Source organism: Lissotriton vulgaris, chromosome 3_1, assembly GCF_964263255.1.
Source record: "Lissotriton vulgaris chromosome 3_1, aLisVul1.2, whole genome shotgun sequence".
NCBI lineage: Eukaryota > Metazoa > Chordata > Amphibia > Caudata > Salamandridae > Lissotriton > Lissotriton vulgaris.
This window is the reverse complement of record NC_141689.1, coordinates 174,007,968-174,023,655: the sequence shown is the minus strand read 5'-3', so window position 1 is coordinate 174,023,655 and position 15,688 is coordinate 174,007,968. Positions and strand designations below refer to the sequence as shown.

Here is a 15,688-nt window from a genome sequence, read left to right as displayed (position 1 = left end):
CCGCCTTCAGCTGGGGGGGACGCATGTTGGACAGGCCACATGAAGGGCCGCTCTCCCCCGGCTCAACCAGGCCCGAGGCCAGTCACGCAAGAACCACACACCACCATTGCACGTCCTCCGTCCCCTCAGGGACCCCTGCCCTCGAACATGTTAACCTCGTGGGTCCGATCCTCTGCCGGCCCACGCGCCCAGCCCGGGCCGCCATTTTGGACACTTCACCACGAGGCCGCCTGGCCCCCGATCGACCTCAACCCTGGGCCTAGCCCGGCCTCAGACATTCCGGCACCACCCTCCACCCAGGAGGTGAGCGGGCTACTTGGCAAGTCAATGGGAGAAAGAGGTGCCGATGGCTCTCCCCCGCCCAGTGCCGCTCGCCCATCGCCTCCCCGGGCGCTGGCTCCACCCCCCTGCTGGGTGTCTGGACTCCCTCATCCCGGACCTCCCGACCTCCAAGTGCGAGGGTCCGGACATCAAAGCACACCAGCCCTATAACTGGGGCAGCTCCAGAGCAGGAAGGCAGTTGTATCTTGGAGTCGAGAGACGTAAAGAGGAACTCATCCTGGACGGACTACTGGCGCTGCCGTAGCTCTGTCCTGTGCACCATCGTCCTGCCTGTTGGCGCTGCCACAGCCGTCGTAACCTTCATCCTTCATCGTCGTTGGGATCTGCTGGCGTGGCCGCGGACCGTTGTAACCGTCATCTTTCACCGGGACCTGCAGGCTCCGCCGCGGACCGTCGTCCTTCCTTCATCCATCTCGGGACCTGCTTGGCTCCTCCACGGCCCGATCATCTACAACGCCGAGCTCGAGGATTGAGAGCTATTTTGTACTCATTGGTAACTAAGACTGTCCCGCTACCCTTTTCCTCAGCCCGAAATCAGAACCGAGGGGACCCCTGAGTCCAGATCTCCTTGTATCATACTACCGTAACCTAAGAATTGCATATAAAGTCTCGTTAACCTTCAACCTTGTGTGGTGTCCGTCTGTGGGGGGGAAGTTACTTGTCTGTACAGTCGTTGGAGACGGCTCTCCCTGGAGACCTCTCCCCGTAATCTCGGCCGACCCTCCCGGTCCGTCTAACAATGGGAAAAGACATCCCCGTAATCCTCGTGTTAATCCCACCCCCATATACATTCACAATGGAGGTCCTCAACCTGCTGATAAGAGAGAGGGTCATCACGCAGCTGAGTGTTTCGTCGAGTCTTAGGATGTGTGCGCCTGATTATGTCACAGGGGGGTGGGGAGGCCTGGATCAATAGAGGGTCCTTTGAAGGAGAGTGACCTCATACAATAAGGGCAGTAAATGGTATCTCTCGGCTTAGGCAATGGCCTCGGACCTGTGTGGACAGTCGGACACGGGGTGAGGGGCCATCAATGGAGAGGTATTCATGCTGCGTGGACAATCCAGTGCAGGAGGGAGGTTTATCAACAGAGGGGCATTCATGGCAGGGGAGGAGGTGTTGGTCAGGCGCTGGCGTGACTCCCAAGGACAGGGTCATGCAGAAGGGTCGTGCTCAGAAGGAGAAGGGAGGGGGAGCCAGGGTGCGCGGAGGATGCCTGCTGGGTCAGAGGGGACGTGCTGGCGATCGATCGTGGACAGGGAGACCATGATGCTAAAAATGGCGATCGTGCACGTTGTACATGGGTGACAAGCTGGCGCAGATAATGTTCAGTTCACAAACTAAATTTCCACACACAAGTAAAAAGAAGTTATGTTTTAAGTGTGGATTTTTGCTTTCACATGAATGTAAATGTTCTTCCATTGGACAGAAATGTAAAGGCTGTGGAAACCAGAACCATTTTGTGACAGTTTGTAAATTAAAGGAAAAAACAAGTGCGTCATTGCACGAAGACAAAATGGCCACCAGAACATTCCAGAGACAATGCTCGACGTACCCCCACAAGGTCAGCGACATCTATTGAGGCAAATTGACACTGAATGAAGTCAATTAACATCTAAATCATTATCAAACAGTTTGTCCACCTCAGTATCCAGTGAAATGGAGGAAGACGGCTGTGCCATGTCAATGTTTACCTCAGAGAAACGTTCATGTGTTGGACATTTGGGGAACAATTTCAGCCAAATAAAAGTAAATAAAACCAAAGTCATACATGCAGTGTCCGAAAATTTCATTAAAAATAAATGAAAGCTGGATACCTTTAATCATCGACAGTGGTTCACTTATAAACATATTGCCTGAAGAGAAATACCATGAATTGTTTCCATTACCTTGACTTACGCCATTGAAAACTAAAGTGTATACTTAGGCTTGCTTCTAACCCCAATAAAAAGTCAAGGCTCATTTGTAGCAACATTGAAACACAAGAAAACAAAGGTACAAGCACCCATCCATGTGTTCTAAGGTTTGCAGTAAGTGCCTGTCTGCTCTGTTTCAGTACTGTTGCTGATATGGTACTGATTTCTGTGAATTACAACCTGAATGCTCTCTACATAATAGTGAGTGAATTTCCTTTATTGTTTCATTGTTTGATAAAGCTGAAGATTATGAAAGTAAAATTGCACATTAATGGTGATGTCAGTCCTGTTGCTTAGAGACATAGATTAATTGCCTTTCATTTACAAGAAGCTGTTGAAAAAGAACTTGAATCATTACTTTAGCATAACATAATTGAGCATTCATCTGGTCCGACTCCGTGGACAATGAGGGGCTGTATGCATATACGTTGATATGCATCATGCAAACAATGCAATTGAGCAAAAATGACATCCAGGTCCACTTATTTCTGATATGATAACTCTACTAAATGATGTAAAGATATTTTCTCGCCTTGATTTAAATAAAGGTGTATCATCAGTTGGACCTCGAAGAAGATTGCAAGTATATTTCAACCTTTTCTGCACTCGACAGTCTGTTTCAATATAAAAGTCTTAATTTTGGTGTGTGATTAGATGCAGAACTTTTCCAAGACGTCATTCGAAGTGTCATCAGAAGAAGAAGTAGTAATAAAAGCAAAAGAAGCAGAAACCAAACTGAACTCATAGGGAGTCACAGACACATTCAAATGACAAGGTAAAACAATGGCATTTGAGAAAGCCGAGCTAGAAGCCTCACCCTCACCCTCAGCCAAGGAGGCAACCAACCTGCTAGTCAAATGACTTTGCACTGGAAAAGGAGGGTGTCTCCAGATTCAACACAGTCAAAAGTACACGGGTGGTAGAACCAGTGGAAGCTACTATAACTGTTCAGCAGAGGGGTGCAGGAGGGGGGCATTTCAACCAAAAGTAAACACACAGTTAAAAATAATTAAAATACCACTTATGTGCCACTCTGACGGTCACTACCTTGCTTTCTCTCCTTTGATCCTGTACTCCAACTGTGCAAACTCCTAGATGCAAAATCTCAGCACTTCTCTTCTACTGGGAATACTATTAGATTCTCCCATGCTGGGAATACTATGGGATTGATCTGAGTGGCTTTGTTTGCCACTCAGTGTGTGCATTGGAGACTGGGGTGTTTTTTCCAACCCGGCTGTGCAACAAGGAGACACTTAAGTGCGCATGTCTGTATGGCCAGCCTAAAACAGCCGCCCAAACAGACATGCACACTTAAAAGTGCCCACCACTCCCCTGCTGCCATGACTGTAGAACAGGATTACATGGCCTGGCCACAAAATAATGCTTTTATTATCAGTTCATTTTTCCTCTTTAAGCACTGGCAGTGCTCCTTCGCCATTACGGAGGAGCCGCCGCCTGGTCGGAACAAAAGGAATTGTATTGCTCTGTTCATAAGTAACAAAACGTTGTCTTAGCTCTTGTCTCAGTTCCAAATGCGATATGTTCTCTCCTTGACCTGCATCAAGGGAATAGTGCTCTGTCTAGATAGGTAAAAATTGATAGGCCTCGAAGTGGGAAATATGTTGTCCAGAAAGACATAGAAATGGCATATTACCTTCTGTCATAAGATGGCTAAAAAACCAATGCATCAAGAAGGAATCACAGAAAGACCTACCTATAGAGGAAAGCCATAGGGTTCTCAACTATTGAGACAAATTAATAAAACCAGAAAACCCACCTGTGTAGTCACAAATGTAGGAGGAACCATACCAAATGCTCGAATTCAGTACCCATCAACCTATGAAGAAGAAGAGGAGGGTCCAATTAAAACTCTAAACACCGAACCTAAGACAGACAAGTTCAATTCCTCCCTCTATTGGATCTAAACTGAAATCAAAGACCCAGCAGGGACTCCAAAGGGCCATTGGGGTTTTCGAATCATTCTGCACTGACCATGGACTTGTAATTAATACAAGCAAAACAAAATTTATGGTTATGCATAAGCGGAGACACATTAGAGGTAGAGTTATTATGGATGGGGTCCAGCTTGAACAGACCCAGGTCTTTAAGTACCTCGGTATTAATTTGTCCTACAATCTAGATTGGAAACAGCACACAAATGAGTTAGATACGAAACATGCTCAACTGGCAGGAGTCCTCACAAAGGAGCTTTTTTCATCTCATACCAAACCAATTAGACCTGTCCTAAAAATTTACAACGCTAAGGTTGGAGCAGCAGTTCTTTACGGAGCTGAACTCTGGGGGTCCAGTAATCTTACCAAGCTGACGGTAGCACAGAACAAATTTCTCCGCACCATTACTGGTTTACCTATGTCAACCCCACTGATACCTTTAAACTATGATCTAGGATTTTATAGTTTTAGGGACACGGCCAGGTACAGAATTGTGGCCTACTGGAGAAGGTTATGGGTAACCCCAGAACTCTCCCAGTATGCCCAAGGCTTCCTAGAGGTTAGAACCATGGATATTGGCTGTAAGATAGTCTGGATGAAAGAGGTTAAACTTTTATATAGGGCACTGGGTTTATCTCAATTGTGGGATGATCCCCTAAATAATGCATTTCCACCTAAAAAGACACTCCGGGAACTTTAATGGAGCATGTTAGAGATTAAGTGTTTTAGGAATCATATTGATCGCTCCTTTACATATGATTACCTGGAGCTCAAACACTCACCGGCCCTCGAATCCTATTGGGACTGGATCACGGTTCCAGGGGACCGGAAGAGGTACCATCAGTTGAGGGTGGGGACACTACCTCTAAATGCCCTAATAGTGAAATGGAATAAGGCACAAACCCCAAGGTGCCCCTTTTATCCGGATCATAATGAAAACATCGGACATGTGTTGTTTGCCTGTCCTGAATATAGAATGCCTAGACGCTCATGGCTTAAACCAATTTGCACTCAGTTAGGTTTAAGAACGGCAAACGAGGCTGTTAGGATTTTAGGAGCAGATACCTCTCAGCCCGTTGTTATAGCCATGGCAAAATTTCTCCACTGGATGTGGATAATTCGGGCACGCAAAACGTGTTTGGAGTAACTGTAGGATTGCTATTGTCTGTCGTACTGTTGGCGATTGTTTGAATTGCTAATCAGTATTAAATAGTGATTAACTATTCAAACTATATAAAGTAATTGTTATTTTCCCTATATTTTTGTATCTTGGCATTAATGAACTTAGCTTTTTAAATTGTACTGTTTTTTTCCTTTTTTTTTCCTGGTATTTTAATGGATATTTTAAGATTGTGTAAAGATGTAAATAGGATATTTTAAGATCATGTAAAAATGTAAATAGGATGAGATAGGAAGACCTTTTTATTTATGTATTAAATCACTGTGGATCCTGTATCTTTGTGGGGCTGGGGGGAGGAGGTGGGACAAAAACAACAAATTTTTGTGTAAAATGTCTTTTATGATTGAAACATATCGAATAAAGACTAATTAAAGTGAAGTGAATGCCTCCATGCTCTAAAAAACCAGGAGCAGCTAATTTGACACACAGGAATGAATGGGCCAAACCCAACTCAAAACCATCAAACCAGATGTTAGAAGCATCTGCAACTTCTAAACCAATTTACAGGATTCTTTCCAATGGAAACTCCTGGCCCTACGACTCAACTGGGACAACTGGACAGGAAGGGGACGGAGCAAGGATAGAGAAAGGGACAATTTAAGCCAGACCACCCAGAGCCCTGTAAAAGGGATCAAGACCAGTGGGTGCGACGGGGTGCCACATAATGACAGAGGGTTCCTCCTCTTTGATCTATTGGAGCACACTAACAATGAGAAGGAAGGAAAGTAACAGAAACAACAATCTCTGGGGCCATGTTTCAGATAGATTACCTGTGTCACCATAAGCCGTGAGTTCAGGCAACCCTCATATTAGAATACAGCCCTAATTGCTGATGTTGTTTGTCAAGACAAAGCATGACACCTTGGCAGAGATGGCCCTTTACTATTTACTAAATGCCAGAGGAGAGAACCTTTCAAAGAGGGGGCACAGTGATGAGCAGGGTTCGAAATGCAACCTACCCCAGGCCACCTTAAGCACTCTACTGTGTCCTGCTGAGAGCACAAATACTGATGTATTAGAGAAATCTCCATGCCCAAAAGATTCCTCAGAAAGATTTTGTAGCATCATTGTTTTGCCAGGAGGGTGGAACATATGACCCACATAAGTGTTGAACTGGACAGTATTGATTTCTCTCGAACGGCACAGAATCAGATAGGAATTATTAGGGTTTAGAACCCATCCAAATGCTAGAAGCATGAAAGAAACCAGAGACAGGTGTAAATGAATCCCTCTGCATGCAGGAGGTCTACAAGAGTCTTTACAGAAACACTCAAAAGCAACATCAACACAGAGGGCAGCAGTCAAAATTGAGATTCCAGAGTGATGTCAAAGAAGTCCAGTACATAACCTTCATAGACCTGGTCTAACACACGGCTTACAAATTATTACAAAGACAGAACGATGACCCCAAACTGGAAGGAGAACTTGAGATGACCTTGACTGAGAAAAAGCTACATGCAGTGAAGGCTGTCGTTTCAGGATAAGGGAAGATCCATGCCAGAATGATGGGTGGGAAACTTGGCCCTGACCACTAACGTCACATTGGAAGCAACCCCATTGTGTACATAGATTGTGGATATGGGTGGTTTTGATATCCATGTTGACTTGGGAAGCTTATGACAAATGAGAACTGTGTGCTTGGTGTCCTTGCAAAATGCTTTATCATCGCCACATTCTTTTTGCTAGAAGTCCTTTTGCAAAGAAAATTAATCTTCACCCATACCAGCTTTCAACCTTCCAACACCTCGTTCAATATTGGATGAAGACTGCCATGGCAGCCACGGCCAACCCAGAGGCCACATCAGAGGTGAGTTAAAACAGCTTCTCTATTAACTCTAAAATAGGACCACAATCCTCCTGCTTCCCCATGGCTTTGAACAGTGGTATGGACCACATAGGTTCAGACTTCAGAGAAAATATTGTGACAATTTTTTTTTTGTCTGCTTACATTTTTATTAGTGGGGTGGGGAGGGGGAAGGGAAGGGAAGAAGGGGAGGAAATGTATAATGGGCGCTGTCTCCTAGCTTTCTTCTTGGAAGCAGGCAACCAGGCACCGGTGGGTACATACGCCTGGGCCGGTTCACACCTGGGACTCAGATGGTTTACTGGGCTCACTGGCGTGGCGTTTCCTCATCACCTCTTGAGCCAGACCACACTTGATCATGCCATTGGTCACTCAGAATGTTCCTGAATTCTCTGGTGTCTCTGACACAGTTCAAGATCAACGGAGGGGGATAGGAAAATGTGTGATCCAATCAATTTCCTATTTTCTTTAACACTTTTGATCAATAAGAAAGGATCACTTGTCCTGCATAACATGGGGTATGCATTGATGTTACGTACAATTCCCAAGTTTAAACCCTCATGCACGTGTTGGAAAATTTCGATCTTATAGCGGTATATCTTGGTTCTCCGCTGTCTCTAACATGTGTTCGCATAATCACGGGGTTTTGGTAGTGTATGCGACCTCCATCCAGGAGGTGTTACCCTTGTTAGAACAGTAGTGATCAGAAATTGTGATAGTGAAGTGATAAGGTGAAAAATATAAAGAAGCTAAAAATTGTTCTCTATATCAGACAATTAATTTTAATAGTTCTGGTTTTTAGAGGACAATATTAAAAAAAGGGGGTGAGTGAAATTTTTATGACTCTTTCACATTTGGTGTGTGGTATAGGTCGACATGTTTCAGCCCTCCTATAGCCAAAAGGTCTGTGGGGCTTTCATCAGGACCACGGTGCTCAAGTGAATAGAGACTTACTCACGTCTCTATCGGTTCAATGAATGTCGTAGAACGTCACGTTATGTAGTTCTACATCAAGATCAAATGTATCTTGTCATTCGGTTTTAGTAAACCTCAAAGGGAACCAGCCGGGTCAAGGAGGTTTTCTCGTTCACTCCATACGCTGCTTGTGCTGACACTGCCGAATCTGGTCCCTGAAAGAGTCATAATCGCTCTAATTTCACTCACCCCCTTTTTTTAATATTGTCCTCTAAAAACCAGACAATTAAAATTAATTGTCTGATATAGAGAACAATTTTTAGCTTCTTTATATTTTTCACCTTATCACTTCACTATCACGATTTCTGATCACTACTGTTCTAACAAGGGTAACACCTCCTGGATGGAGGTCGCATACACTACCAAAACCCCGTGATTATGCGAACACGTGTTAGGGACAGCGGAGAACCAAGATGTACCGCTATAAGATCGAAATTTTCCAACACGTGCATGAGGGTTTAAACTTGGGAATTGTACGTAACATCAATGCATACCCCATGTTATGCAGGAAACTGAACTCTGACAAGACGGAGGTCCTCATCCTGGGCTCTTCACCCTCCGCCTGGGACGACTCCTGGTGGCCTCCCGCCCTGGGCACCGCACCCAAACCGACAGACCATGCACGCAACCTGGGCTTCATCCTGGACTCCTCCCTCTCCATGACCAGGCAAGTCAACAACGTCTCCTCGGCGTGCTTCAACATCCTACGCATGCTACGAAAGATCTTCTGGTGGATCCCCTCCGAGACCAGGAAGACCGTCACCCAGGCCCTCGTCACCAGCCGACTGGACTACGGCAACGCCCTCTACGCCGGTACCACCGCCAAGCTCCAGAAGAGACTCCAGCGGATCCAGAACGCCTCAGCCAGACTCATCCTCGACATCCCACGAACCAGCCACATCACCGGACATCTGAGAGACCTCCACTGGCTCCCCGTCAACAAAAGAATCACCTTCCGCCTCCTCACCCACGCACACAAAGCCCTACACGACCAGGGCCCGAGCTACCTCAACAGCCGAATCAACTTCTACGCTCCCAAACGCCACCTCCGATCAGCCAACCACGCCCTCGCCGCCGTCCCCCGCATCCGAAGAGCGACTACAGGAGGAAGGTCCTTCTCCTACCTGGCCGCCAAGACCTGGAACTCCCTCCCTCCCGACCTGCGCCTGACCCAAGACCACCTCTCCTTCAGGAAGAAGCTGAAGACCTGGCTGTTCGAGCAGTAGCGGCACGCCCCCCCCCCCCCCCCCCGCGCCTTGAGACCCTACGGGTAGGTAGCGCGCTATATAAGTGTCACTGATTGATTGATTGATTGAGGACAAGTGATCCTTTCTTATTGATCAAAAGTCTCTGACACAGTTGTCATGGCCAGATGGGTTGGTTTTCTGAAGCAGAACCTAGCACACCAGTGACCAGGTTCCGCATTGGGGAGACCTGGAGAGGGATAACTACCCCAGAGTACTCAACACTACCACAGGAGCTGTTACTGGAAGTAGAGCCCAGACGTCTTCTGTAGTAGTCATGGGTTGCAACAAGCGAGCTGCTGGATGGGATGGATGCCATTTTGCTTGCTGTTCTTAAAAGTTACTAAGATGTTTCTTAAGGCCAGATGTTGTGTGTGTTTCATCGTGGCACCGTGCAGCAGCGACTTCAGTTGGCACTCGGCTCGGGAGAGCAAATGTTAGGCAACAGGGCCCATTTCTAAAGGAGATGCTGGGAGTATACTCCACTGCCACAAGACTAAACTAAGCTTGATCATAGGGTCCAAAGGATTTGCTTCATTAGTATATTCTTTAAGGTTTCTCTAATGTTCTCATAAAAGCGGGCAAAGGGTAGATCTTCTACCAGAACCACAGGACAGCTATGTGCTTTGAATATTCTTTCAGCATCATGGAGCAAATGCTGGAAAGAGAGGTATTTCCCGGCCAAGCACAGGTTGGTATGTGGAATTTTAGTTTGCGGTCTAAACATTATCTGCGCCAGCTTGTCACCCACGTACGACGTGCACGGCAGCCATTTTAGATATCATGGTCTCCCTGTCCACGATCGATCGCCAGCGCGCCCCTCTGACCCAGCAAGCATCCTCCGCGCACCCTGGCTCCCCCTCCCTCCCCCTCATGAGCGTAACCCTTCTGCATGACCCTGTCCTTGGGAGTCACGCCAGCGCCTGACCAGCACCTCCTCTTCCCCCCCCATGAATGTCCCTCTGTTGATAAACCTTCCCTCCGCGCTGGTTTGTCCACGCGGCATGAATACCACTCCTTTGATGACCTCTTACCCCATGTCCGACTGTCCACACAGGTCCGAGGCCATTGCCTAAGCCGGGAGACACCATTTGCTGCCCCTCATTGTATAGAATCGCCCCTCTTCAAAGGACACACTGTTGATCAGGGTCTCCCCACCCCCTGGGATATGATCAGGCGCACACATCCTAAGACTTGGCGAAACACTCAGCTGCGTGATGACCCCTCCTCTTATCAGCAGGTTGAGGACCTCTATTGTGAAGGTATATGGGGGTGGGATTGACACGAAGGTTATGGGGATGTCTTTTTTCCTTGCTTCACAATGTTATGATTGTAATAAAGAAAGGTCACATGCCATAAACCGGTGTATAAGAGGCCAGGCCTCAGAGAGGCTGTTAGAGCACCTCGAGACGATACCTTGTTGTCTGATCTGATGTGTTCTGCTCCGTCGGAATAAAACTTCTGTTTCCTGCCTTCTGGTCTCCGGCGCCTGCCTCATTGCTTGGTAATTTGAATGGTACAAGGGCGGTTAGCGCCGGGCAAATCTTGAAAAAGGTCATAGCCCTACCCTTTTTCCACAATTGGCGTCCCAAAGCGTGGGGCCCATCAGCGACACGTGGATCCAGTGGGAGAGGTCCCGACGACAGAGTGAACGACTGCAACGATCGGGAAGAGCTCGTGTCCGATAGACCCTCGTCTGACAGCCGATCATCCGACCTTCACTAGTTCCGAACAGACCTCTCTCGAGCGATCTACGGTCCTGACTGGGAACCATCAGGAGTGCCACGGACATCACGAAGAAGAGAGGACGATCAGGCGCTGGATTCAGAAGCCAGGAAACCGTCCATGCGGTCCGGGTAAGGTCGTGTAAACACGACGAACTGAGGAATAATTGTTTTGTTTGGATAATACTAGTATTACGCTTTGTTGAACCCTCTGGAGATTCACCGTCTGCAAACGGAGAAAACAACAGGCTCTCTCTTTGCAAACAGTGAAGGATAGGTAACGCAGACTTTTGTCCCCATTGTAATCCGTCGTGCCTATCTTCCTCCCCCACTGTTTTCCCGAACTGTCGTTCGGGGATTATTGTCTGGAGATTCTTTGTCTGCAAACAGGGAAGAACAAGGTCTCTCTTTGCAGGTAGAGAAAGGGTGGGTAACGCAAACTTTCCGTACCCACTTATTCTCCCCACTGATTGTTTGGTTGACCGCACATTAAGTGTTCGGTATTGGTTCTTTTGAGGTATTCACGGCCTACAAACAACGTAGAATAGAAAATTCTGTCTAGTCTTTGTCCGCCGTGATAAGATAGGTAGTGCAGACCTTTGTCCCCGTTGTAACCCGTCATGCCTATCTTCTCCCCACTGGTTGGTAGCCTGTACAGCCCGGACCGCTTATTAGAGATGAACCATCCAGCTCCACTGGAGGGCACCCCTAATAAGGACATGTTCACTAAGCATGGACTAGTCGCTATAGCTTATACTAAGTTATGGCATAAATATACAAAGAAGAACCCTGAAAGTCAGTGGCCACTGATAGGTTCCTTTGACGATCATAAAATAAAAACATTAGAAATAGCGCTTTAGAAAAATAAGACCACGCCCACTATGCTCGACAGTGTCGGCATGTGGCGCAAGGAAACGGAACAACGAAAGAAAAGAGAAGAGGCAAAAATAGGGAAAGAATTACGAAAGGCAGCCCACCTAGCCGCTAAGCAACTAGAAGAAGAAATAAAAAGAAAGAAAGAAAGCTACACAAAACCACGAACCAGGGTCGACAGGTCAATGTCCTGTTAGGACCCCCTCTGCGCTCTACCCTGAAGTGCCCTCCAAACAACGGGCGAACGATGAGTTACTGCTAGGTCCCCCAATCATCTACATGCCCCCACCATATGCCCCCTGCCAACAAAGTTTGCAAGCCCCTGGTGCGAGCGAAAGTGACCTTAGTGCTAGTGCACCAGCCGTCACGGCCTCTGCACCAGCCACATTAACAACATCGTCAGACGACCCTGAGGCTAGCAAACAACCACCAGCCAGGCCAAATAGGTTGAGCAAAGATGAGCGGGATGGGATCGACAAAATAGCAAAAACCTTAGTAGAACGAAGAGAAAGCGAAGAATATACAATGAGCATATATAATTCACATGCCGACAGCCACAGACGGCATTTCATTTTGCGATTCAGCTACCACACCCTGAACGCATATGAAGATAGGTATCAGAGTAAGGGCCCCGCTAAACTAACAAAGCTGTATAGGAAGATTGATGTTGGAGATGGGACTGAATGTGAGACGACGGAGCTCTTCATGCAGACGCTTGAGGTCTTCCGCCACCTCATGGAGCAAAAACCAGAAACCAAGGTTACAGTCCCTGAAACGACCTCAGTAGAAGTAGCCAATACTATGATGCCCATCAGAGAGGCGGCTCCTTATTGGATCCCGCCACGTGGCCAGGGAACAAACGATGATATTAACGATGCAGATGCAAAAGGGAGAGTTGTGTACAATTGGGTTTACCAACCATGGGACCGACAAGATATCCTAACCTTTAAACAAACTCTGCCCGATTTAAGAAAGAACCCGACAGCATTCTATACCGAATTAGGCACAGCCTTGGGTTCGACGATAATGACTTTAGCGGACATTGACTTGTTCTTCGGGTTATGCCTGCCAGCTGACGTGTGGAAGCAGATCCGGAAGGCTGACCACACGGATCTGTTTGGACATACCTGGGACCAACTCGGTAAACTAGATAGACAGCGAGAGCCAGGAAGGAAACCAGTAAAGGACATACTAGAACTTCCAGACAAACTAGTTCAGAAGTTAAAGACGCTGATCCCAGAAAGAAAGGTAGACTGGTTGATAGTCACGGCCTGTCGACAGAAACCCCAGGAAGATGTGTCAGAATACTTCTCCCGATTCGAGACAGTGTTCTCCGACTACAGTGGCCAAGACATGACCACCGCAACCAGACAACACCTGTTTGTGCAAAATTATGTAAAGGGCCTATCACAAGAGGTCTCCCAAAAACTGCAGACGAGTGAGAGTAGTTGGGGGGCCTCCAAACCCGCAGCTATCCTTCAGATGGCTCAGTATTACGAGCACCAGAAGAATGAGAATGATAGGGCGTCCGAGAAAAAGAAGAAAGATTTGAAAGAAAGAGTGATGATAGCCCAGATACAAGGTATAGCGGTCGGACGGGAACCCCAAAGAGGGAACTACCAATCGACCACCCCCAGAAATCTACCTCCTAAAGATCACACCCCAACACCCACACTGGACGTAGAGACATTAGCAATGACCAATGCGCCTTCTGCAAAGGGTTCGGCCATTGGAAATCCCAGTGTCCGGTTCTGCTAGAGATGAATAGAAATAGGGACTCTAGGGATGTGGCAGGAGGGCCGAGAAATAGAGTACAAGGACGAGGGCACATTAATGACACCAACAATGACAGATCAGGGAGATCGAACACATTTGACCGTCCTCGACAGAACCAATATCAGCTGTCCGAAGGTGAAAATACCCCCGACTTTGCATAGGACTGCCAGGGGCAAGGGAGGGATCCAGTCGAGCTCTGTGTTGACCAGCAAGGTCCTTACGTCACCGCTAAGGTCCTGGGTACAGAGTCTCCATTTTTGGTAGACACTGGGGCGACACGTAGTGTGTTATCGAAACGACTGATTCCAAGGGCACCCTTGTCTGGCTCACACATTACATCGATAGGTTTCGATGGGACGCCCTCCACTAACCCCCTGTCCGTACCTATCACCTTCGACCTAGAAAGCAACACCACTGACACGACATTTCTGCTCTCCTCCAACTCCCCTGACGCCATTATGGGCATTGACTTACTGAAACATTTTCGAGCTACCATTAGGTGTTCCCCAGATGGAATCCGAGTCATCCTGTACGACAACCCAGGCATGCCCAAATCCTGCCCCTCACGACACATGTGCCCCATAACTGACGCTGACCTGTCCTTGCTTGATACTCTGCCACCGTACCTATGGGCCAAAAATGACTCTGATGTGGGACGAATGATGATTGACCCCATTCATATAACTGTAAGACAGGACGCTATGCTCCCGAAACTCCCACAATACCGGATATCCCCCGAGGGCGAGAAGGCACTGGTAGCGATCATTCAGTCTCTGGTAAATGCGGGAGTGGTTGAAGAAGTGGTTAGCAACGTCTGCAACAGCCCAATCCTACCTATTGTTAAGAAACAAGGTGAAGGAGATGAGAAAGCGTATCGCTTCATCATCGACCTGCGGGAGATTAACAAAGTGGTTGTACCCCAATACCCCGTGGTCTCGGACATCACCACCATTCTGACCCTCATCCCGTCCACTGCCACCACCTTCACTGTCATCGACCTTAAAAATGCATTTTTCTCTATCCCGATCCACCCAGACAGCCGTTATCTCTTCGGCTTCACCTTAAAATCCCGCTCGTACCGATTCTGTAGAGCCCCCCAGGGGTACACTGAAAGCCCCAGCATTTACAGCCAGGCCCTCAAAAGACAGCTGGATGCCTTCCAGCCACCAGATGGAGTGGTGTTGATCCAATATGTCGATGATATCCTTTTGGCGGCCGACACCACCCCACTTGCAATCACAGCCACTATCCAACTCCTACACTTTCTTGCAGAGAACGGCCATAAAGTTTCCAAAAAGAAATTACAGTTCTGCCAGCCACAAGTGACATACCTAGGCCATCACCTGTCCAAAGAAGGAAGGAAACTTACACCCGACCGAATCCAAACCATCCTGGACACCCCCATCCCAAAAACACAAAAGCAAGTCCGCTCTTTGGTTGGCCTAACTTCTTTTTGCAGACAGTGGTTACCTAATTACAGCCTCATTGTGAAGCCACTACTTGCCCTGTTGACCAAAGATGTCCCCTTCCCGCTTCCTTGGACCACTGAGTGTCAAGCCTCCTTTAAGGAATTACGGGATGCGCTCTGCTCAGCACCCATCCTAGGAACCCCGGATTACTCCAAACCTTTCTCCCTCTTCACTCACGAAAGGGAGGGGTGTGCATTGTCTGTCCTAACTCAGTCAATTGGTCCTAAGCAGCGCCCTTGTGCCTACTTCTCCGCCACTCTTGATCCTGTAGCCAGAGCTTTACCTGCCTGCCTTCGAGCAGTAGCTGCCGCTGCTGTCTCTATCCGTCAGAGTGAGGGAATCGTACTTTCAAACTCCCTCACCGTGTTAGTACCCCATGCAGTCGACACCCTTCTGAACCAAACCAAGACTCAACATTTGACTAGTGCACGACTG

General features: G+C 47.6%; 1 pseudogene; it reads right to left on the bottom strand.

The window, feature by feature from the left end:
• Nucleotides 1-7,468: 7,468 nt before the first annotated feature.
• LOC147726167 (pancreatic progenitor cell differentiation and proliferation factor pseudogene) lies at nucleotides 7,469-9,912 on the bottom strand (annotated as a pseudogene).
• Between the last annotated feature and the right edge of the window lie 5,776 nt (nucleotides 9,913-15,688).